Here is a 25,395-nt window from a genome sequence, read left to right as displayed (position 1 = left end):
CCTTGTTTAATTGTTGTAGGCTACACACTCAAGTGCGATAGCCGATTTAAAGCATTTAAAGTGTTCTTCTGCCTAGTTTCTATTGTATTGTAAAAAAAAAAAAAAGAAAAAAAATATCCTGGTTTCCCACCTTTTCTGAACTAGAGTAGTCCAGTTTTCAGATCTTGCTGAATTCTGGGCTGTGTTATAGTTCCTGTGTTGCCCATATCCTTACTTGGATAGGAGGAAACTTCTCTGTTCACCAGTGAGAGTGGGGAGCTTTGAGCAGCCTATCTGTCCCTAGAGGAGTGATCTCAGCCCAGTAACTAGTAGCTTATTGGCCGTTTTGGGCCATTTCCTATCTCTTTGAAACTCCCTGCCTTAAAACCCGCTTTACCACGGTTCTGCGCGATTTTGCACAACGTCGCACAGCGCAATTTAAGCGGTTTTAAACTATTTCCGGCTCCACAAAGTCTGCTCTTCAATTTTTCCCTTGGAATTAGTCAAAACTCTCAAAATAAGCACTCAACCTTCATTCTACAGCCCAGCACTTGATCAAATTTCTCAGTAAGCACTAACAAAGTCTAGCACTACACCCCCTTATACTATCCAGAAGTACAAGGCTCCCTTTTCGTCCATTTTGGACAATCAATAAATCAGTTCTTTAAACCACCAAGGCATGTCCAAAGTGCAGTTTCAGGTACACTCTCCAGTCCAGCTGGTGAACCTGGAGGCAATGTTAGAATTGCCTTATGTACACAAACAACCCTCTCCTCCTTCCAACAAACACAAATATATGTGAGATACACAACTATACAGCCAAACTGGCACAGTCAGTCAGGAGGAGAAGGAAACCACTCGCACCACACAACCAGTCTCACATAGACAAATCGCACCGGCAAACAAGACACAAACTCACAAAAACATACTCGAAGGCTCTAAATAAAAATCTGCCAAAGCAACAGAGACCTCCAAAGCAGACTTCTAAGCAATCACTACCCCACAACAACTTTTATATATCACATACTTCACAAAGTCAGTGTGCCACGCAGTCGCAGCCCCCAAGGCTAAATAACACACCTAATACACTAGTAATTGGAGACTCTATTGTCAGGCACACTGACGTCCCACTCACCAGACTGAACAAGGAGAAGGTCACTGTAAGCTGCCTGTTGGGTGCCAGGATCCACCACATAACACAAGCACTCGGGTCACTCCACAGCAGGTACAAATGTGACTCTGTCATTGTCCATGTTGGTGTGAATGACCTGAGATGTACCTCCCTGGACTACATGAAGAGACAGAGGAGCTCTCTGATCATGTTGCCCAGGCTGGTATGACCCTAACCCTGAGTAGCATCTTGCCCTCACCAAGAATGATGCCACAGTATAAAGACAAAGTGATCAATTTTAACAAACTGGCTAAGCTACTGGTGTCATTCAAAGGAGAGCCAGTCAGCCTGGGATGACATGCTCGACAAGCCACGTTGCTTCGCCAGGGACGGCTTGCACCTGTCACCCTTAGGCTTTTGAATACTGGCTAAGGCTCTTGCCACCACCATAGTGCCTTTTTTAGGCAAGGCTCAAAAGACAAACCCACCTCCATAGACAATACCAAAACAAAAAACTAAGGGTAATGCTACTCAACGTCAGAAGTCAACCTCAAGATGCACACACTCGAGGCACTCCTCAGTATGGAGAAAAATCGATATCTGTACAGTGACAGAAACCTGGTTCAAGGCTCCAGAGAGCACCCCAGCACTACCAGGATTCAACTCATACCATTCTTTTCGGCCCCAGAACTCGGACCTAATTACTAAAGGCGGGGGAGTATCCATTTTCATCAAGGATACCCACACCTCCAGGTTAGTGGCACTACACGAGGCAGCGGAGACCATCCATGTGCAACTAACAGTAGGTAAAACTGCTTTTCAGTTTGCAGCCTGCTAGAGATCGCCCACCTTGTCTCAGGACCCCCACTCGGCATTCCTGAGAACACTGGAGAATATGAAGGTCTCACCAAACACAATGATACTGGGGGGATTTTAACTACCCAAACATTGACTGGGAAAACTACTCAAGTCCCAACTCTTTTGCCCAATGGTTCCTGGAGTTTATAAACTCAAATGCCATGGAACAACTGGTCACCACTCCCACAAGAGGGGACAACATATTGAACTTGGCCATCACCAACATGGGGGCTTAAATGTTCCACACCAGAGGTAAACCCCTCGTTGGTAAGATCAAACCATAATCTAATCACAATGGACATCTACATCCAGACCCCACCCCCAGCCAAGGAAACCACTGTAAAAAACTTCTCAAAAGCAAACTTCACACTTCTCAAGACCGAGGTGGAAAGTTTCAAAGCCCCTGGAACGTTTCAAAGCCCCTGGGCAAATGGAAAATGCTACCCAAACCGCAGAATCCTTTACAAATGCAGTATATGAGCACCTACAGGAATGCATGGATCGTGCCATCGCAAGTAAAACCAAGACTCACTCCTCCAAAAACAGGAGACCAGTCTGGTGGACCCCAACCATAAATAAGCTATACAACAGAATGAGAAAACTATTACATAAGGCAAAATCCCAAAAGGTAAGGCATCCCTGATCAGTACTAGCAAGAAACTTCGATCCCTCATAAAATCATCAAAGGCTAGCTTTGAAAGAAAAATCGCCAAAGACTCTAAAGAAAATCACAAGGCGTTCTTTAGCTACGTCAAGAATCTGGGTGGCAACTCTCAGATATGCTCTAATCTTGTGCAAAAAGGCACAAAATACACTGAACCTACTGACATTGCCAACATCCTGGTGGACAGGTTCAGTGCAAACTTTACCCCCCCCTGCCCCCACAAATGGGCCAGTGTCTATCCCAGAAGAATGCAGTCCCCCATACATCAGACAGACACAGGTGAAAGCAGCCCTCTCCAAAGTAAAAAACACAGCATCAATGGGACTGGATGGTATACTGGGCTGCATCTTACACGAGCTCCAAAATGAACTAAACCCTCACATAAATTCACTGGTCCAACTCAGCCTTACCGCAGGTTATGTACCCAGAGAATGGCATACAGCAACAGTGATCCCACTCCACAAAGGTGGCGCCACAAAGGATCCCGGGAACTATCGCCCTATAAGCCTGACTAGCCTGGTCTGCAAGGCTATGGAGCGCATCATCATGGATCTCATAAATAAAGACATTAGGAATCTCCAAACACTGGACCCTACCCAATTTGGCTTTGTTAAAGGCAGATCTTGCCTCTTAAACCTAGTTGACTTCTTCGAAACAGTTACCAAAGCCATAGATGATGGTAAGGTAGTCCACAAAGCCTACTTGGACCTTGCAAAGGCCTTCGACACAATACCCCACTCTGGCATCATAAATAAGCTTACCAGCTTAAATATTAACCCATATGTCACAAGATGGGTTGCAAACTGGCTCAGGGATAGAACTCACATGGTCAGAGTCGCGGGTGGCATCTCCGACTCTAAACCGGTTACAAGTGGTGTCCCACAGGGCTCAGTCCTGGGACCCCTCTTGTTCGGTATATACTTCTCTGAGGTACAGGCAAACACGGGAGGACTGTGGCTTACCAAGTTTGCAGATGATTGCAAACTGGGAGCCATAATCGACTCTCCGACTGACGCAAGCATCCTCCAGAAGGGCCTTACAGAGACGGATACCTGGTGTCAGAACCATGGCCTCAAGCTAAATGCCAAAAAGTGCATAGTCATCCCCTTTGGGAAAAACAAAGTGCCCACAAACTACCACATAGGAGGTAATCCACTAAGTACGGAAGAAGTAATTAGGGATCTGGGGAGCCAAGTAGATAGTAACCTCTCCTTTGACAATCACATTGCCAAAGTGGTTAGAAAAACCTTCTATATAACTCACCTAATCACAAAAGGGTTAACATCTAGATCAAGAGAGGTCATTGTGTCCCTCTACTCATCGCTCATTAGGCCCATAATTGAGTACAATGCCCCATTTAGGATGCACCTTACCCGACACCTGCAACAGCTCGATAGACCTCAAAAATACCTCACCAACAGGATCATGGGCCTCAAACAGATGCCCTATGCAGCTCGACTAAAGAAACTCCAGCTCTACTCAGTTGCTTACCGCCTACTCAGAGGCGATCTCTGCCTGACGTTCAAGGCCATGACTAACGCTGAATTGTTGGACATGCTCCACCTCAAGAAAACCAAATCCATTAGAGCTACACACTCCAGGGATTTAAACCTTAGCACAACAATAAACAGGACATGCTGGAGGGATAGATTTATATAACAAAGGCTTCCCTCACTCTGGAATAGAATCCCAGTCCATGTTAGGCATAGCCCCTCGCTGACCCTTTTCAAAAGAAATCTTGATGAGTGGATGGGAAATCGTAAATTTACTCCTGGGATCACTTCTATGGCCCTGCTGGACAGAGGCTCAGGAATCTAGTCTAAAAGGGAGGCGAAAGCCAACACATTCTGGCTAGGCTTATAAATGCCCTAGGGCAGATAGCCTAGTACCTACCTATGAACCTATGTAGGAAAAATTGTTAGAAAATAAAATTTACCATCATCCTGCTAATGTCAGAAAACCAACTCAACAAGGCAAAGTAGACTAAACAGTAAAGCACACAACAATTTACACAGTAAATTCACATTACTTACAGAACACACAAACATTGAAGCAACCACGTTTACTAACATCAAAAACAAAAGCAATAGGTACAACAAAACACAGCAACCACAGTCACATTTACAACATCCCTGCACTACATATGTATACTTAGAATACATCTGAAATATACAACTCAAAAATAAATATGAAATACAAAATCCATTACCTCAGCAACCACCAAAAAAACAAACCAAGTCTACAATGTAAAGTTATACTGAAAAACAGAAATTGTGCTGAGAAGTATTAGAAACAGAGTCATACTTCAAAATACATTCCAATTCAGCTAACAAAGAAAACCAAAACCAAACAACATAACAAATCAAAACATTACAGATCTCCCCAAATGAAAAAAGTACAACTGTCAGGAAATGAAGAAATATCCAAAGTCTCCCATGATTCGACGGCTAGCTACCAGATCCAACACAACAGGCCAACCTCAATGCCACCAAAACTTAGAAACAATGATTTAGCTAACACTGTTAAACTGACAGCTAAATACCCCTATAACCGCTGGCTGCAACCCAACAGTAACCTCCCAAGAAAACAAAGAAAAAGTACTGACTTCCCAAAGCAAGTATACAGCACCCCCACACCTGTACCCAATAACTTCTGGCAACAAATGAACTAAACCCCAAGAGATGAAGAATTAACAAAAAACACTCCATCAAGTCACTTTTGAACCAACTCATATTCAGCACATTAAAATGACCATTAAAAACAGCAATGACTGAGTAGAAGTGCTCTTCCAAGTTTTCCACTTAAACATAAACACACAAAAAAAAAAACATTCACAAATGGATCAGAACAAAAGGTTTAAAATAGAAAATAGTGCACACACATAAAAGGGATCAGCCATATGACACAATTATCACACACTGCAAAGCTAGATAAATGGGACACTGGGCAGCTATATAGCAACAATACATAATTATGTTTTGCACGATCAGTTTGCTGGTGCCCTTGTCGCCTGCAATGATTGAATAAGTTATGCTTTTGTTTGCTGTCTTAAGCACTCGACCTCTGCACAAGGTTGTCAAGCTGAAACATCACCACTAGGCTGCCTTCTATATAGCTCAGCAATTCTGACACACGCATACACACACCTGCAGGTTGGAGTCATACGCCTTTATGTCAGTGTACTTCCTTCACCTACTTCTGCATGCAGTCTGGAAGCCAGCTGGACTGCAAGTAGTAGCAGACAAATACTATTTGCAGTCCATAAATAGTAGCAGACATATAGTTATGGGACAGAATGGCTACTATACCAGTTACAGCCTTCTTTGTCTAACTTCCTGAAATGACAAGGCTGAATTGATTGGCTATCACAGCTAAGTAAGCTAACCAAATCACATTCACTTGATTACAGGTAAGAAAGTATGAGTTAAAAAAATGCAGATGCAATGCACATTTACTTTTTTAGAAACAAATTACTCAAGATGATGGTTACTGCTGATGTTACCCTATGATTCCATGTACTAAGCTGGAAAAAGAGAGGGTGATGCTGAAACCAATGACAAATTCAATTTGATTCAATTGACCATTTTGCAAATTCTGGATATGTACACGAGCTGGGGATTGGGAAGTGTTTTCGTAAATTATTGATAAAGTGACAAAGTTTGTTATGTAGCAATAGGATCTGGTAATACATTTTATACTTCATGCAGTGTTAGAGTCTTTATTCTTGGAGATATTAAACAATTTAAACTCTGAATGCTGGTTATTTATCTTGAGATAATTCAAGACATAACATCACTTTAATTCATATCAGAATTTGTATTAGTGCAGCAGTTCCTTTACTTTAATTAAATGCCTCAACAGTCCACTCTTATGCACTGAAAAGCTACTATCAGAAAGCAGGAAACATATTAAGACACTTTGCGACCCTTCCAGATACTATGAAAACATAATATTCTGGTTATGGCCAGGAGACTCCTTCCATTCACTACAGGTCAAGAAAGCAACCACTGATGTGCTATGTATGCTTTTGTACTATGCATAGTTGGCAGCAATTTACGAATGTAAGTTAATTAAAAAATGACAGCTATAGCTATCACTTAACCTGTTTTAGAAGTGAGTATGCATCTAAATGTACAACGTACATGCTAATTTTCTGTTACTTTTCTGTCATTACAACCCACATGGTGTCAATCTGAGTCACTACATTCAATGCCACACTTCTTTCAAAACTCATGAAGCTGTAATTCACATTTATTTCACAGTGGTCCAAGGACACCTTAAGAACAACCTGAGACATGGCAGTAGGCATAAATGGTACAGCAATCAATAACATTATTTGGTAAAAACATCAACAATACCATTATTACAATTTTGACAACTTATAAAGAAACATTTTACTGAAACAATAAAAAATAACATTTTAATTACGTTATCAATATCAAGAAGTGGAAGCAAAAATTTGAAGATATAAAGGTCAAATATAGGGAATGTCTAAGATGGCTAAGACACTAGAGGAACAGTTTACAAAAATGAACTGGAGGTTTCACAATAAACAAGCCAGAAATTAACCGTGGGTACATCTGAATGGTTACATACAGTGTGAAATCAGGACTGAATATAAACGTTTTGAAGAGAGGGCCCTAAAATGGTGAAGTACAGTGAGCTGGCCAATCTTAAAAACGGGGGACAGCTGAGGTGTGTGTTAAAGGAGGAAAGAGGGGATGTGAGTTCTGGTAAAGAAGACCGTCAAGAAATTGATTAAATTGTGAAGGAGTGGGATCGGAAGGGGAAGTACAGGGAGGGGTAACAATAAAATATACTGGCATTGTAAGAAAGTTTAACAGTATCACATAATTAAGAGTTCCTAACCAGGGAAGAGGAATAAACATATGGAGGAGTGTGTGGTGGAATTACAAAGCAATGCCTGTGCACAGTCAGTAGCATGTTTTTTTAGGGCTTTGCAAATTCATTCAGAGCAGATGCAGCTCTAACTTTCTGTGGAATGTTGTTCCTGTGTGTTGGCACAAGCTTTGAGAAAGCACTTTCTAGGACTTACAAAAATATATGAGGAAACACATTATCTGCATTATTTCTCAATGAACATGTAGAAACTCTTAAAATGAAGGAAGTTACTCAAGGGTAGGAAGTATCCACCATTCAGGAATTTGAAGGCGACTGTGTTAAGCAGGAAAGTATTTCTACTGTGGAAAGGTAACTATCTGGATTTGCTAACTATGAGTCAGTGCTGTTCATGCTGTTGGTTAAATTGCATAAACCTAAGTAATTTATTTTTTGTCTTTTATAGTGCATCAAGTTTTTGTGCAGACTGAAGAGTGACACGTGAAGGAGCAAGTAATTTAGATAGAAGTACCTTGGTAAGCACAGGGTTTGTGGTTTCTTTGGGCAGGATGGAGGGAAATCTTGTATGCTACAATGCACTGGGCTAGGACCTTCCAACTATGTAACTCTATGTGTGGCGATAAGAAAAGGTGGCAGATGAGGAACTGGGCTCAGATTTTACTTGGAGGTAATATGGGGACTGACTTCCCATCACAGACAATGATGTCAACTGGGTTGTGTCAATTTTCTGGGAGACCCAAACATCATTGCAGTTGACATTTTGATGTTAAGGATGATTCTGTTGACCAAAAGCCAATTCCAAAGTAGTTTAAAGCCATTCTGTGGGGAGGTGTTCAAATCCATCTCAACAGTGGCATACCTGAATCAGAGGAGGTTAAAAAGGATTGGGAACAGAGACTGGATAAGCAGTTCACAAAAAAACAATGGGAGGATATACATACATCTCCCAAATATACAACAACATCTAGAAGATTTAGGATTTTCGCTTGGAAATGTTTACACAGATATTTTTATACCCCAGACAGACTCCAGAGAATTTTTCCTCAGGTAGACAGCATATATTGGTGGTGTAACAGGGAAGAAAGAGATACTTAGGAACATATTTTCTGGGAGTGTAGTGGGTTGGCTGACTTTAAGGATTCCCTGTGGGATGCACTGTCGGAGATGATGAGTGGGCAGATTGGTGTGACAAAGGAGATGATTTTTCTGAGCTATAACACAGAATCTGAACTGCCTAGACATGGTAAGGGCTTGCTGTGTCTAAATATGGTGGCTGACAAAAAAGCAATTACTAGAAAATAGAAATCAAAATCTAAACCAACTATATTAGAAGTAGTGAATATATAATTGAGATATTTAGAAAAGGGCAGAAGCAAACTACATACGAAAAAATGGGAATTGCAGGTATGATGAAAGGTGGTACTGCCAGCAAAGCTAGCTGGAATTTTGCAAATAATTATATGTAATTTATGAATATCTAACTGATTTATACAAGATGCTAGTGTTACAAATATATTAGAATTGTATGTCATGTGTATATCAAAACTGATCTGTACAGATGTTTGTGTTGAAAAGGTATTTGTAAAGTGCTTGTGTTTGAAATATATGTACAGTATGCTTTACTGGAGAGAACAGAAATGTCCATGCACTACTGTAACTGTTTAAATGCATATGTTTTAACAGAGGAAACTGGAGGGTTAACCTCAGTCCAACAAACTTTAGAAAAATATCTGAAATTAAATCACTTTATAGGCTAGGCCATAAAGATGCTATCTCATGGGTTTCATTGCAGCCAAAGACACAATCTGTACTAGGAAGCTTTCTTATTGTCTTTGGAGTGAACTAATTACAACCTGGAAGCATGGATGTATGCAATTATTTTATGACTTCCAGCACCTGTCAAAGATCTGAGCAAAAGTGTGTGTGTGTTTTTTTTTTTTTTTTTTTTTTTTTTTTTTTACAGGTAAATGCTAAGTCCTGCCAGCTTCCAGCAAAGGGAGTTTTGCATGGGAACTAGAAGTTAGATGACAAGAAGGGATGTCATTCTGCAAGCTATCTCAGCAGTAATATTTTAGATATTATTTTGAGATGTCTCTTAGAGAGACTGAGTATTTTGTATTCTGTCTTGGGCCTGGCAACAACAAGAAAGTACAGTTGTGTACACTTACCATAAATGTAGATGTTAGAGTGTATTCACTGTTGCAGTCATTACATTTGGGTTATCTGCTTGCAGTAGCCCTCAGTCGGCCTGATTAACAAAGTCTTGGGTCCTGCATCAGTTGCTGTCCCTTCTTCCATGATGTCAGGTCGTCAGGGGTATAAAACATGCAGCCGACGCCATTACATCAGTTTTTCTTGCCCCAGATGTCAGGTGCCCCCCTAATGGGAAGCAATTAAATCTATAAATACAAGGATATACCTCCAACAAAAAAGCAAATACACCAAAAAGCTTTTAGAGCATAGTAAGTGAGAGTAGAGGTATAGCCAAAAGAAGAAATAGGGCTGGAGGGAGGGTAACCAGGACTGCAACAGTGAATACACTCTAACATCTACATTTAGGGTAAGTGTAAACAACTGTACTATGTTCTTCGTGTTTCACTGTTGCAGTCATTACATTTGGGTAGATTCCCAAAGCTAAGGTTGGGAGGAGGAATTTAAATAGAATTAGGACCAGCTATAAGGCCCAACTAGCTCTGGATTTAGAGAAAATTGGCAAATGATAATGCTTGGTGTAAGTATGTACAGAAAGTACAGTTGTGCACCTACCACAAATGTAGATGTTTGAGTGTATTCACTGTTGCAGTCATTACACTTGGGTTATCCTGCTGGCAGGCTACCCGCAGTCGGCCTGAATTCCAAAGTCTTGGTCCGGCGTCGGTTGCTGTCGCTTCTTCCCCGACGTCAGTGCGCCAAGGGTATAAAAGATGCAGCCGACGCCATTTTCTTCAGTTTGACTTGCCCCAGATGTCAGGTGCCCCCAAAAGGGGAGGCTAAAAAACATTGCTAATAAAAGCATGCACTGAAATAAACAATACCTTCATCTACAAGCAAATACACCACACAGGTTGTATAGGATAGAGAAGTACAGATAAGTCCCAGCAAAGAAAGGGGGATGGTGGGTGGGTAACCTGGACTGCAACAGTGAATACACTCGAACATCTACATTTATGGTAGGTACACAACTGTACTATGTTCATCGTGTTTCACTGTTGCAGTCATTACACTTGGTTGAATCCCAAAGCTGAGGTTGGGCGGCTGGGTCTAAATAGAATTAGGAGTAGCTATAAGGCCCTGCAAGACTGCAGTGGCAAAGCCTGCTCTGGATTTAGAGTAAAGAGGCAAGTGGTAGTGCTTAGTAAAAGTGTGCACTGAAGTCCAAGTTGCAGCCTCCAAAATATCCTTGGTTGGTACTCCTCTGAGGAAGGCTGCTGAGGTGGCTGCTGACCTGGTAGAATGTGGTCCCATGCCCTTAGGCACTGATTTACCATGTTGTGAATAGCAGAAACGAATGCAGTATCCTATCCATTTTGAAATAGTCTGCTTTGTGATAGCCCTTCCTTGTGATCCTGCAGCATATGCCACTAAAAGTTGCTCAGTCTTTCTGAAAGCTTTAGTTTTGTCCAAGTAGAAGCGTAGCTGTCTGTGTATGTCCAAAGAATGCAGAAATCTCTTCCCTTTATTCTGGGGGTTTGGGTAAAAAGTAGGCAAATGAATGGTTTGGTTAAGAGCCACATTGGACACGACCTTAGGCATAAATGTTGGGTTTGTCCTTAGAGAAACCCTGTCCGGACGGAAGATAACAAATGGTTCCACAGCCACTAATCCTGTAACTCTGAGACTCTTCTTGCTGAAGTTATTGCAAGGAGCAGAGCCGTTTTCCATGATAAGAATTTTATGTCAGCTGTATTGGCTGGCTCAAAAGGAGGCATTGTGAGTTTTTCCAAGACAAAATTGAGGTCCCATGCAGGTATTGGTGCTCTCCTTGGAGGTCTTATGTTTTTGGCCCCCCCTGAGGAACTGCCTAAACAATGGATATGAAAAAATTGGTGGGTCTGTATTGTAATGAGCTGAAATGGCAGTGGCATGGATCTTAATTGATGAGAAGGACAGGCCTTTGTCCAGCATCTCAGTTAGATATTGTAAAATCTGAGGAATATTTGGAACAAGCGTGTCAATTCCTTGTGCCTGGTTCCAAGCACAGAATCTCTTCCATTTTTCTGCATAAGATTTTCTGGTGCTGGGCCTCCTGGCCTCCAAAATGACATCCATAACCGCTTTAAAGAGAGGTGTATTCTGAATAGTTACAGTATCCGCCATGCAGCTAGATTTAGAGTTCTGAGTTGGCTGTGCAGGATCTGATTGTTTTGCTGGGTCAGTAAATGAGGAATTTGAGGCAATGTCCAGGCTGGGCCTTGGGGCAAGCTCCTTAGGATTGGGTACCAGTGTTGGCGTGCCCAATCCGGGGCAATCAGTATCATTTGTGGCTTCTCTTGTCTGACCTTTAGGAGTACCCTGGGGAGGAGAGGCAGTGGAGGAAAGGCATATACTGTAAGGTTGTTCCAGCTGAATGACAGGGCATCCACTTTCCATGCTTGTTTGTGATAAGTCCTTGTGCAGAATCTCTGAAGTTGGCAGTTGTGAGGGGAGGCAAAAAGGTCTATGTCTGGGCGTCCCCATTTCCTTGTTATCATGCTGAAGATTTGTGGATCTAGTTTCCACTCGTTAGGGTCCATGAGGTTTCTGCTTAGTTCGTCTGCCAGAGCATTTGTTTTTCCTGGCAGGAATTGTGCTTGCAGGTGTACTTGGTAAGTCAATGTTGTGTTCCACAAAATCATGGCTTGTCTGCAGAGGGGGTAGGAATGTGTGCCCCCCTGCTTGTTTATGTACCACATGACTATGGTGTTGTCCGTCTTTATCAGCAGCTGACCAGGATGAAGTAGGTCCTTGAAGGTTGTGAAGGCATTTTGTACAGCTAGCATCTCTTTTTGATTGATGTGTAGATGCCTTTGGCTTGGGGGCCACGTGCCCTGAATACATTTTCCTGCCATATGGGCCCCCCCAGGCATAATCTGATGCATCTGTTGTTAGCGTTTGCCTGGCTGTGGGTAAAGTGAATGGCTGTCCCTTGTTGTGGTGATAGGCCTGTGCCCACCATCGAAACTCGTGTTGCAGGCAAGGAATGAGGGAAATTAATGATTCTAGGCTGTGGCAATGTTGAGTAAAAACACTTTTTAGGTACCACTGTAGGTTTCCTCATATGCAGTCCTGCATATGGAATTAGCAGAATGCAGGTGGCCATGTAGCCCAGAGCCTGCAGAATTTTTCTTGCAGATAACTGGGTCCTTGTTGCCATGTTTTCGAAGAAAGAAGTCAGATGCCTTTGTTTGTCTGGCGTGAGATAAGCCATCTGGGCAGTTGTATTTAAGCTTGCACCCAGGAATATTATCTCTTGAGAGGGTACTAGTTTTGATTTCTTTTCGTTTACTGTGTACCCTAGGCAAATTAGTAATCTTTTAACAAACGCCAGATGCTTTAGTAGAATGTCTTTGGCCTCTGCTTGAATAAGGCAGTCATCCAAGTAGAGCTATATTTGAATTCCTCTTTATCTGCAAAATACAATTACTGGTGCCAGGCATTTTGTGAAGACCCTGGGCGCAGTAGATAAGTCAAAGGGCAGTGCAGAGAATTGGTAGTGCTTTGAGCCAGCTATGAATCTGAGGTATCTTCTGCAAGATTGTCTGACTGGGACATGCAGGTATGCCTCTTTGAGGTCCAAAGTTACAAGCCAAGCCCTTTTGCCCGGCATGGGCAGAAGCTGCTGCAGAGTCAACATTCTGAATTTCAGAACGTCCAGAAAAGTATTTAGAATAGACAGGTCCAGAATCGGTCTCTATGCTTTGTCCTTTCTTGGTACTAAGAAAAGTCTTGAGTAAAATCCTTGTCCCTGCTCTTGTTGTGGCACTGGCTGAATAGCCCTTATGTCCATGAGGGATGAAACTTGGTTTTATGCCTCTGTCCATTGATTGTGTGGCAGGTCTGGCATACATTTTGCCTTTGGAAGGGTGTGAAAGTGGAACCTGTAGCCCTGAGAAACTATATTTAAGACCCATTTGTCCTGGATAATCATGTGCCAATTTTGTGAAAAAGGTGCTAGCTTTCCCCCTAAGGGTGCTGCCAAAAGATAAATGCTTGGCATTGGCAGAGGGAAGTCATTGGGACTGTTTCCTATATGGCTGTGATTTGTCTTCTCCGCTTTTGGAGGCAGAAGCACCCCACTGTTTGGGCCTGTATGAGCCCTGGGGCTGTTGTCTGACTCTAGGGCGTCTGTATCTGCCTCTTTGTGGCCTGTCTGACATGGGAAAGGACCAATTTTTAGAAGGCCAGTTCTTGCTAAATCTGGGTGGCTGCACCTGTAAGAAATCCTTTACTGTCTGCATAGATTTAGCTTTATCCTCCATTTTCTTCAACACCTCTTCTGCCTTAACACCAAAGTATCATGCTGTAATGGAGCATCCAATAATTTTGCTTTAACATGGTCAGGCAGAGTCTGCTCTTTTAACCAAGCATGCCTTCTAATGACCAAGCCTGTTACAGCGGCCCTGCAAGAGGCCTCCAGTGAATCATAACCACATTGCAAAGTATGTTTTCCCACTTGTTCAGCTGCATGCAATAAATCCTACAATTCCTTGTTCTCAGCACATTCAGAATTTGTCAAGATTTTCTGTTTTAACTGAGACATTAAATACTGCTGATATTTAAGCATATGAAACTGACAATTTAAAGCCCTTACAGCCAAGGTAGCAGAAGTGTAAACTTTTTCCGCCAACTGTCCAGTGCCCTAGAATCTCTATCTAAGGGTACAGGGTTTTTTGCAGTAGCAGCTTTGACCCCTTTGGGATCCTGTGAAATAGTTTCTGGGTCAGCAGCAGGGTTTTTATATAGAAATTTATGAGAATCTGGAACCTTGTGGTATCTGTCTGGCTTAACAGGTGCAGAAGGTAAAGAGTCGAGAGACAGGACGGACGCTGAAAAAACCTACAATGTCTAGAACAGGAGGAATAGCAGGAGGTCTGTGCTGAGGTAGTAAAAGAAAGTCTCTGAGCCTTTTCTTAAAATCTGAATAATCTTGGCTCTCCCAATGGAAATGCTCCCTCATGGTATGCAAGGTTTCCCCAAATTAATAATCCTCAGGAGGAGAAGCTGAAGGAATAGATTCTTTTGCATCAGAATCCTCATAGGGAGGAATAGAGTATCCCTGTTCTGAACAGGAGTCAGAGGAAATGGAAACCTGATCAGAGGAATCATATTCAGTGTCTTGCCTAGGCCTCTTATCAGGAGGGGGATGGGAACCCCTGATCAAAGTAATTAGGTCTTCGGCCATTTTGAACATCTGTTTCTTAGGCATGGAAGTCTGTCCTGGAGAATGCTGTACTTGTTTTCTTGTCTTTAAAACTGTTTTAGTCTTTGTCTTTGATGCTGAAGTTGGCTTGCTATAAAGCTGTGTAGGTCTGAAAACACCCTCAGAAGCCGATGCCTGCTCAGCGGCTCCAGACCCATCTGAGGGATTAGTTTCCGAAGGCCCAATACCTTGAGTATCCAGAGGCCTAGCTGTCTCCACGTGGGAGTCTGAGGTGACCTGTGGCACTGAGGTAACGGGCGTCAGGGGCTGTGAAAGCACCTAACTGAGAACCGGCGAACCAGCGACTAGCCCAGAAGAGGCTTCATCGTCAGTTTTGGACCTCGGATGCCAGTCATTTTCTTTTTCCTTGCGCTTTTTATGAACTCCGGTCGTCGGCTGTTCCGACGGCATTATGTAGTTAAACCTTCGGCCAAAGTAATGAAAAGCAAAATCGTACCAACGCTTATTAGTGCGTTGGTTAAATCTAGCACAAAACCGACAACTAGCAACGTCGTGGTCAGGGCCTAGGCAAGGAATACAGTGAGAGTGAAAATCCTTATGAGGTATTTGCTTCCCACAAGAAATACAATTTCAAAAACTTTTTCTGACATCGGTCTGGAGCAAGAAAAAAGTTTCCTCAACGCGGTAATTAGCTTTATAGAAGACTTCGGATCTGAAATTCAATTTCGAAAATCTCAGGAGTCGGCCGACCGGCACTTGCGAACTGCTTTTGCTTCGGGCACTGCGCGGCAAGAAAGACTGAAGAAAATGGCGTCAGCTGCATCTTTTATACCCCTGGCGCACTGACGTCAGGGAAGAGGCGACAGCAACAGACGCCGGACCAAGACTTTGGAATTCAGGCCGACTGCGGGTAGCCTGCCAGCAGGATAACCCAAGTGTAATGACTGCAACAGTGAAACACGAAGAACATCTACATTATAGTCTGGGCAGAAGGGGGCATAGCTAGTAAACCTGTGACAGCCTTTCCCAGGGATGTGTGTGTGTCAGCAACTTGGGCAAGGACACAAAGCACTGGTTGGACAGAGAGAGTGTTGGAGGACTTGGCTTGGAACCCTGGCTAAGGGACTCGGCTCTATAGCTGTACCATTGGGGAGTCTTTCTAGCGATCTGGAAAAACCAGCCCTAGACTTGATTGTAGTCTGTGTGTGCTCTTAAGGAAAACTGCACTTGATGCGGTGAGCTGCATCTGGAAATATTGTGTGTGTTCCTGTTATCCTCCCAGTGAAGGTCTCCCACAGGTGCCAGTGGTGAGGATTGCAGCTCACTGGTCCAGAGGTGAATTATCACATATTTATTGGTGGTAGTAGTGGGATCACCACATCATGTATTGGGATTCAGTGGTATGGATACTGAACTCCTGTAGCCTGTAAACACTAGTCACTAAAGAAAGTGTTTGTACTCTCAAAACAGCCACATGATAGACATTCAGAGTTTCATATCACAATAGTTTTATTTATTTTTTTGTTAGCATAGTTAGTAAGGGAGAGCAGGCAAGGATTTCAGCAGGAGATTATGGCAAGCTGAGAGGGAGTCAAGTTGGCTGAGATATGCCAACCCAAAGGACTGGTGCATGCCAACTTTACTAAATGGGAAATAACTGCACCCTTAGTCCCAGCTGCATCACAGACCAGCAACAGGGAAGGCAACCAGACTGGCCTTGGGGATGTACAACTCTCAGAAAATGGATAGTTCAACTTTTCCTCAGAGGACTTAAAAAATCCATCTGGAATTAAACAGACTTGAAATGGAGGCCAAATGTTTGGAAATAGAATCAGCAGAGAGACTGCGGCATTTGGAGGCTGAAGAAAATGAGAAACTGTGGCATTGGGAGGCTGAAGAAAAAGACTGATGTTTGGAGGCTGAAGAAAATGAGAGGCAGAGGCAACATGAAAAAACGAAATGCTGACTCTTTGCCAGGGTCATGGAGATAATGGGGAAGGGAATAACTGAACCCCAGAAGCAATAAACATCAGTAAATTTCTTCCACAAGTTACAGAGGGTGATAAATTTGATGGTTTTATTCGTATGTTTGAAGGGGTATATAAACAGTATAATGCTGACCAAGGGCTCTGGGTACAGTTCCTGACCCCCTTACTCCATGGTAAAGCTGTAACTGCTGTTTCTAAATTGTCTGATACTGACTGAATAAATTATAATACAGTTAAAAATTGTTTAGTGGAATGCTTTAAGTTAACACCTGAAGCTTACAGAAAAAAAAGTTTTGTGAGGATAGATGCAAGGGAGATGAAAGTGTGTGTGATTATATTGTTGAGTTAAGCACTTATTTTCACACGTGGGTGAGTGGGTGTCAAGCCACCACTTTTGAAAAGCGGGAAGACCTTTTGGTGAGAGAACAAGCCCTTAGCACTTTGCCTGAGGACATGAGAATCTGGTTGGTAGACAGGGAATGCAATACCGCAGACAAGTTGGGGAAAAAGGACACCTGTACCTAGCAAGCAGGGCATCACTGCACAGGAAAGGGATACCCAGTGCTAAATATGGGTATTAGGGAACCCATGGTGGACAGCCCCACCCAACAGAGTCCGCCAGTAACAGGGAATCCACTAGTTCAGATACATGGCCAGAATCAAGGGTTAAATGTTTTAAATGTAACCATCTGGAATTAAACAGACTTGAAATGGAGGCCAAATGTTTGGAAATAGAATCAGCAAGTGGGAATAAGAGACTGCCATTTGGAGGCTGAAGAAAATGAGAAACTGTGGCATTGGGAGGCTGAAGAAAAAGACTGATGTTTGGAGGCTGAAGAAAATGAGAGGCAGAGGCAACATGAAAAAACGAAATGCTGACTACTGCTCTGCACACTACTACTTGGTCAGTGCAGATAATGGGGAAGGGAATAACTGAACCCCAGAAGCAATAAACATCAGTAAATTTCTAACATCCACAAGTTGCTCAACAGAGGGTGATAAATTTGATGGTTTTATTAGGATGTTTGAAGGTATATAAACAGTATAATGCTGACCAAGGGCTCTGGGTACAGTTCCTGACCCCCTTACTCCATGGTTGCAAAGCTGTAACTGCTGTTTCTAAATTGTCTGATACTGACTGAATAAAAAAAGTAGAAGAAGAAAACATGAAGAGGTCACTACCCAACACACAAAAACAGAATTATAACTTTAATATTTAATAAGACAGCTAACAATAGCATAGCAGCCACCAGTGTTTATAATACAGTTAAAAATTGTTTAGTGGAATGCAAGTTAACTGTTCCTGAATAAAGAAAAAAAAGTTTTGTCAATATTATGCAAAAGCAGATGAAAGTCATGGACTGTGATTATATTGTTGAGTAAAACTCAAGCTACATTTTCACACTGGTGAACAATTTTCATGAAAAGAATTCTTATCACCTAATCTACAAGAAAGCCACCACTTTTGTCAAAATGCAAGACCTTTTGGTCTAGAACCAGCCAATTAAAGTCACTTTGCCTGAGGACATGAGAATCTGGTTGGTAGACACTGAAGAAACACAAATGTGTTAACTTCTTATTAACCTACAGAGTCTATACACAAATATAACAAGAATGAAAGTTTTTTCTTATCTTAACAACATAAGCACAACATCAACTGGGAATTAGGAAGAATGCCTTGTAATCTTTGCACTGACCCAATACTCTGACCCCCCTGCAATACTATCATACAAGTTGGGGAAAAACAATGGACAGCCATGTACCATCTTAAAAATCATGATCCTGCATCACTGCACAGGAAAGGATGAACAAGATCCCAGAATCCTGCTAAATATGGGTATTAGGGAACCCATGGTGGACAGCCTAAACCACCCCAACAGAGTCCGCCAGTAACAGGGAATCCACTAGTTCAGATACATGGCCAGAATCAAGGGTTAAATGTTTTAAATGTAACCAGTGGGGCCATGTAGTATATAGATGTCCATGGAGGCAAGATGGGGAACAAAATGTAGGGGAGCCAGCAAGTGGGAATAACAGAATGCCAGTGGTAAGCTGTCTGAAGACAACAAGGGTACCAAACTACCACAAGATGTTCTAGACTATCTTAGTAGATGGGAAACAGGCCACTGCTAAGACAGAAACAGCCTCTGACCTAACCACTGTGCCTGTAATGGTTAAAGAGGGGCACTACTTGCTTGGGCAGTCTGCTCCAATCAGAACTTTAGGAGGGACCCCATTCCAAACACCTTTGGCTAGGGTTCACCTTGACAGGGAGGGTGGACAAGGAAGCATGCAGGTAGGTGTGTTGGAGGATATCCCTGAGATGTCCTGATAAGGTATGATTTTGATAATGCAGTACCTTGTGTGCATGCCGTGACATGCAGTCAGGCTTTCAGACAGGCATGTGGGTCTGTAAGCCTGGGTGAGACATAGACAGACCGCACACTTAAAGCCAGGACTTGAGGTGGTTACTTCATGGAGGGAGCTATGCTGTTGCAGCGAGACTGAAGGTGAGCCCAGCTGCTAGTGGGTACTGATGTTCCCTTGGACAGAGTGACTGCAAGGGAAGAGGTGAGTAGTAGTACCCAGGCTGACAGTGAGACATCGCTGTCATGAGGATACCAGACTTCCTGTGGAAGCGGAGCTGGGAAGGGTTACAAAAAGAGAATTGAGACAGGCTTAGCTCTCAGGCCCTACATTACAATGCTTGAGGGAGGTAGCTAGCGAGGTGCCTAATTTTCAAAGAAAAGGGGATTCTGTACACTGGAACAAAGGGTTACTGTAAAAAGAATGGACCCCTGATGGGAGGGCTAGAGGGTGAGAGAATACAGCAGTTGGTAGTGCCCAGAGCCTACCATCAGGCAATTCTAGCCATAGCCCATGACATTCCCTTTGCAGGTCATATGGGCATAAAGCATACCAAGAGATGTATTATGCAGATCTTTTATTGGCTGGGGACTTCCAGGGATTAACAGGGTACTGCAGGACCTGTGAGCAGAGCCAAAAAGTAAGCAAGGCAGGAGACAGTGTTCAAGCTCCTTTGATGCCTTTGCCTGTAATAGAGGAGCTGTTTCAGAAGGTAGTTATGTATATTGTTCGGCCTCTGAATATCCCAAGTTCCACAGGGAAGAAGTATATCCTAATGGTAGTACAGAATACTATTAGATACCCTGAAGTGGTGGCCCTGTCCTCCAGGGAGGCAGAAAAGGTAGCAAATGCTTTCTTAGATATTTCCGTCAGGGTAGGTTTCCCAAAAGAAATACTGACTGACAGAGGTGCCAATTTCATGTCAGACCTGCTGGCTTGTCTCTGGAAGCACTGTGGGGTGAAGCATCTAAAGACCACCCCGACTAATGGTCTGGTGGAGAGGTTAAACTCTGCACTAAAGACCACTCCATGAACATTTGCAGACCAGTTTAAGAGACAGTGGGACAAATATTTGTCCCATCTGTTGTTTGCTTACAAAGAGGTGCCCCAGGAATCCACAGGTTTCTCACCTTTTGAGTTTCTGTATGGGCATAGGATGAGGGGACCTCTAGATTTGATTCACAATGAGTAGGAGGGTGAGTGTAAATCCCACAAAGAGTCTGTTGTGGCATATGTCCTAAACCTCAGGACAAGGCTCAGGGACCTCATGGGCTTGGCCCAGGAGAACCTGGCAGGAGCCCAACAGCAGAAAAAGTCTGGTATGACAGGAATGCTTGAGCCAGAGAGTATGCTGTGGGGCAGCAGTTTGTGGTTCTCATTCCTGTCAGACACAATAAGCTGCAGACAGCTTGGGATTGACCCTTGAAAGTGGAAAGAAAGGGCAGTGATGTTAACTAAATGGTAGAACTGCTTCGCTAGGAGGCAGGGACCATGTTAACAAGATGAAACTTTAGAATAATAGAGAGGTCCTTTTGCAGTGGATGGGAGCAGGAGTCTTAGGGGGATCTGGTGACTGATCTCCACGGTCAGGCTCAGACACCTCAGTGGAAGGGGTAACAATGTTCCAGCAGCTATCCCCTACCCAGGTTCAAGAAATCTGAGCAGTATTACAGGAGTTTGGGGACATGTTCATTGGGAAACCAGGGTATACCCACCTGGTTGCAGCACCATGTGGATACAGGACCCCACATGCTTATCAAGCAGGCCCCTTATAGGATGCTTGAGAGAGTCAAACAGACTCTGAGGGAGGAGATAAAGGAAATGTTGGAACTGAGGGTAATCCAGGAGTCCAGCAGTCCCTGGGCCTCCCCAGTGGCACTGGTACCAAAGAAGGATGGCAGCACCAGGTTCTGTGTGGACTACAGGAAACTAAACACAGAGTCAGATGCTTACCCCATGCCTAGGACAGATGAAGCCCTAGCAGCTGGGTGGGGCTAAGTATCTTACCACTACTGATCTTACCAAGGGCTACTGGCAGGTGCATTTGACTCCCAACGCTAGAGACAGGCCAGCCTTTATGACTCCTTTCAGCTTGTATAAGTTCACAAAGATGCGCTTTGGGATGAAAAAAACCCCAGCAACGTTCCAGTGGCTGGTAGTTCATATCCTAGCAGGAGCAAGAGAGTTTCCCTTGCATACTTGGATGATATTCCATCTACAGCCATTCCTGGCAAGAGCACCTTCAGCATGTCAGGGAGGTGCTGGGCAGACTACAGAGGGCAAGGTTGACCATTAAGCCCAGTAAGTATCAGGTGGGTATGGCAGAGGTCTCCTAACTGGGACACAGAGTGGTAAGATCAGGCCACAACCTGTCAAAGTGGAAGCCATTCAGGCATGGCCTACCCCTGTTACCAAAAAGCAGGCGAGGGAATTCTTAGGGACAGCAGGGTACTATAAAAAGTTTGTCCCTAGTTATAAGTACAACAGTTGCTCCCCTTGCATACCTGACAAGGAAAAACAGGCCAGATAAGGTAGTGTGGACCCCAGCATTTGAGCAGGCATTCCAGATGCTTAAAGGAGCTTTGGGAGGACCCCCTGTGTTAGCCAGTTCAGATTACAGCAAAGCATTTGTTGTGCAGGTGGATGCTTCAAACCATGGGGTGGGGCTGTACTCAGCCAGGTTTTCTCAGAGGGAGAAGAGCACCCAGTAGTATATCTCAGCCGTAAGCTCCAACCCAGAGAGGAATGCTATGCAGCTATAAAAAGGAATATCTAGACATAGTATGGGCACTGCAGAAATTTCAGCCTTGTCTGTATGGAAGAAAATTCACTGTAGTTACAAACCACAAGCCCTTAACATGGCTACATCAAGCCAGTCAGCAAAATGCCAAGCTATTAAGGTGGAGCCTAGGGTTGCAGGCATATGATATGACAGTGCATCACTGCAGTGAGGTTAGCAATGCCAATGCAGATGGGCTCTCAAGACAGGGTATGGGGTAATGTACTCCCAGACAGGCTCATCCCTCTCAAGCAACATTTCTCATAGGCACTTGAAAAACTAGCTGGAGTATTCCAAGGTGTGTGTGTGTGTGTGTGTGTGGGGGGGGGGGGGGGGCTGTGACAAAAGGTGGTACTCTGCCAGCAAAGCTAGCTGGAATTTTGTAAATAATTATACGTCATTTGTAAATATCAAACTGACTTGTACTAATACAAATGTATTAGAACTGTATGTCATGTATATCAAACTGATCTGTACGGACTTTTGTGTGGAAAAGGTATATGTAAAATGCTTGTGTTTGAAATGTATGCACAATGTGCCTTACTGAAGACAACAGTAATGTACATGCACTACTGTAACTGTTTAAATGTATATGTTTTAATAGAGGAATCTGGATGGTTACCTCAGTCCAGCAAACTTTAGAAAAATATCTAAAATTAAATCACTTTATAGGCTAGGCCATAAAGATGTTATCTCACAGGTTTCAATGCAGCCAGAGGCACAAACTATGTAGTAGGAAGCTTTCTGTATAGTCTTTGGGGTGAACTAATTACACTCTGGAAGCATGGAGGTATGCAATTATTTTATGACTTCCAGCACCTACCAAAGATCTGAGCAAAAGCCCTTGTGTGTGTATTTTTACAGGCAGGTGATAACTGCCAGCTTCCAGCAATGGGGGTTTTGCATGGGAACTAGAAGTCAGAAGACAAGAAATTATGTCATTTTGCAAGCTATCCCAGCAGTAATATTTTAGATATTATTTTGAGAAGTCTCTTAGAGAGACTGAGCATTATGTATTCTGTCTTGGGCCGGACAACAAGAACCACTCATCACATCATCTGGCTTGCTCAACAAAGTAAGTTATTAGGGAGTAGTATAATTTTCTTAGATTCCGTCAAGAATACAGTGAAGCTTAGTTTAGATATTGTTTTTCTTTATTTGCTTAACCTGTCCTGCAATGTTATTTTAACAATTTCCTGTAGTTTTGAACTCTGATGTCACTGTGAATATATACTTAGTATTTTCTTGTTCTTTTATTATTTATCATTAAATTTTATTTATTTTTATTTTACATTTGTATACCAGGAAAGTCAGACTGGACACAGGTCCATTTTCAGAGGAGGCCCAGGGAGAAAAGCTCTACATTACAATACATTACATGAGAGTAAAAAGAAGTAGAACATACATACATATGCCATATATACACATCAGGACAGCATGCTAGTGATTAACAAATATACATAGAGCACATATACACACAATAGGGCATCATGCTAGCGATTAACATTTCTTACAGTACACAATCGGAGGTCCATTTTTTTCTTTTGCAGTTATAAGTTTTGTAAGGTAAATGTACACAGGTTTGGAAGCTTTCAGGGGAGAAACTGTTTATACATAGCTGTACCCTGACAAATTATCTTGGTATGGATTAGCCTGGTGAGTGGCATGAGCATAGCCAGTTACTTAGATAGTGGGTTTTCAGGAGTTTTTTGAATTGACTACAGGAGGTTATTTGGCTTGGTAATGTGTTCCAGGTAAATATATGTAAACCTTTCATTAAGGCTGATCTTTGTAGAGATATTTAAGTTTTGAGAGCACTTGCACATTTATTTGGTGACACTGTGTGGGCCACTCCTAACAGCCTTGCTCTTGGGTCAAGCTACCATTTGTACTAGTATTGATGTAAACACTTGCCAAAAACTTCAGGAAACACACCATAGTTTCTGAAACCTGGGAGGGGGGGCACCCCCTCTATATATACCAGCTCCTGAATCTTACTACAATGGGGAAAAGGGCCGATTTCCCCACATTGGACAAGTGTTTATTTGCCCTGGGAAAAACTGTGCAGTTCAGAATTTCAGTTTTCATTATTTATTTATTGACTTTCGACCAAGCAAAGTAGACCAAGTAATCTATGTGAAGTATAATGTTTGTTAATGTTAGTTTGTTGACACAGTTTGATACTTTTGTATAAATGTAAATTTGCCTGTGTCACAAGTGATAATTCAATAAAGGTGTTAAAAAAAACAGTGGAAATCTGGTGATGACAATGTAGTTTACATGAAGAATGCAATTCAGATTTGGAGTGATGCATAGGGATCAGAGATAATTTAAGTATAAAGAAAAAAAGTGGGCTTAGGACTGAACCCTTACGTAAAACTGTGTTATAGGGCAACAGTAGGTGCAGTGCTGCTAGTTATAAATTAAATGCTATAGATGCAGTTTGCAAACTGTGCACAATTAATTTATAACTAGACAATCTCTACACACTCAAATGCCCTCTTAAGGTCAACAAAAGGATTCTCTATACAATTTTCTTTCTCAGCATTCGTTAAAATGGCATCGAGAGTGAAGATGACTGCAAAGGTGCTGTCTGGGGGCCAAAAAAACACAGTGCTTGTCTGAGAATTCTGGATGGCATCAAGAAAGTTTAACACTTGTTCATGTACGATTTCCAGAATTCTTGCAAGTGGGTTTAAATTGGCTATAAGACAGTGATCTTCTGGTTCCTTAGGGTCCATAGATGTAAGTTTAAAGAGTTTTGGACCTGATTTAGTGATGAGAGACAGAATAAAGATAAAGGTCAAGGAGGATGTGAGTAGTTGCATTCCCTGGTGAAAGAGGCAAGGGTGAATTGTGTAGAAGCTACATTTACCTTGGAATTTAATTTGCTAAAATGCTTTTTTGACCTTTTTTTAAGCTGTAGCTTTAAAACAAAACATTCCAGGTACTCATGCAAAAGTGTGCAGGGATGGGGGAGATGTGAATGAATTACTTTTGTGTGGTTTTGAATGGCTATATTACATTTGATTTTCTTTACAGTTTTGGTGGAAAGGTTGTGTGTGCCCTTAGTAACACTAAAAAGTCTACATTTTGCTATGCTTTTTATATTAGTCCATAACTGCTTAGGATTTTCTATGAATGTTGTCTGAAGGGCCTTGCAAAAATATGATTCAGCTTTGTAAGCAACAAGTCTACTGTTTCTTCTAAGGTCCTTGTCCAATGACTGTTTACTGGGATTTAGCAGGTCATACTTTACATGTTGTCATGCAAGGTCTTCAGCTTTCGCTAGTTAAGCTAGATGTGGTGATAATGAAGACATGTTAAGGGACAATCACAGGAATTTTTTTGTTTCAGTGCTGGTCTGTTTACATTTTTAGTCTGGCTTTCTGAGCTTATCCCAACTTTGGCTGTGAGGGTTGGGGGAGG

At 42.6% G+C, this 25,395-nt stretch overlaps 1 protein-coding gene across 3 annotated transcripts in view; it reads right to left on the bottom strand.

Annotated features, from left to right (window-relative positions):
• GORASP2 (golgi reassembly stacking protein 2) overlaps window positions 1–25,395 on the bottom strand; it is a 1,358,808-nt gene that overhangs the window by 129,938 nt on the left and 1,203,475 nt on the right. The window lies entirely within an intron of this gene.

Source organism: Protopterus annectens, chromosome 6.part1, assembly GCF_019279795.1.
Source record: "Protopterus annectens isolate FY-2018-M chromosome 6.part1, PAN1.0, whole genome shotgun sequence".
Classification (NCBI taxonomy): Eukaryota; Metazoa; Chordata; order Ceratodontiformes; family Protopteridae; genus Protopterus; species Protopterus annectens.
Note: the sequence above shows the minus strand (reverse complement) of the source record. Positions and strands in the feature narration are given on the sequence as shown.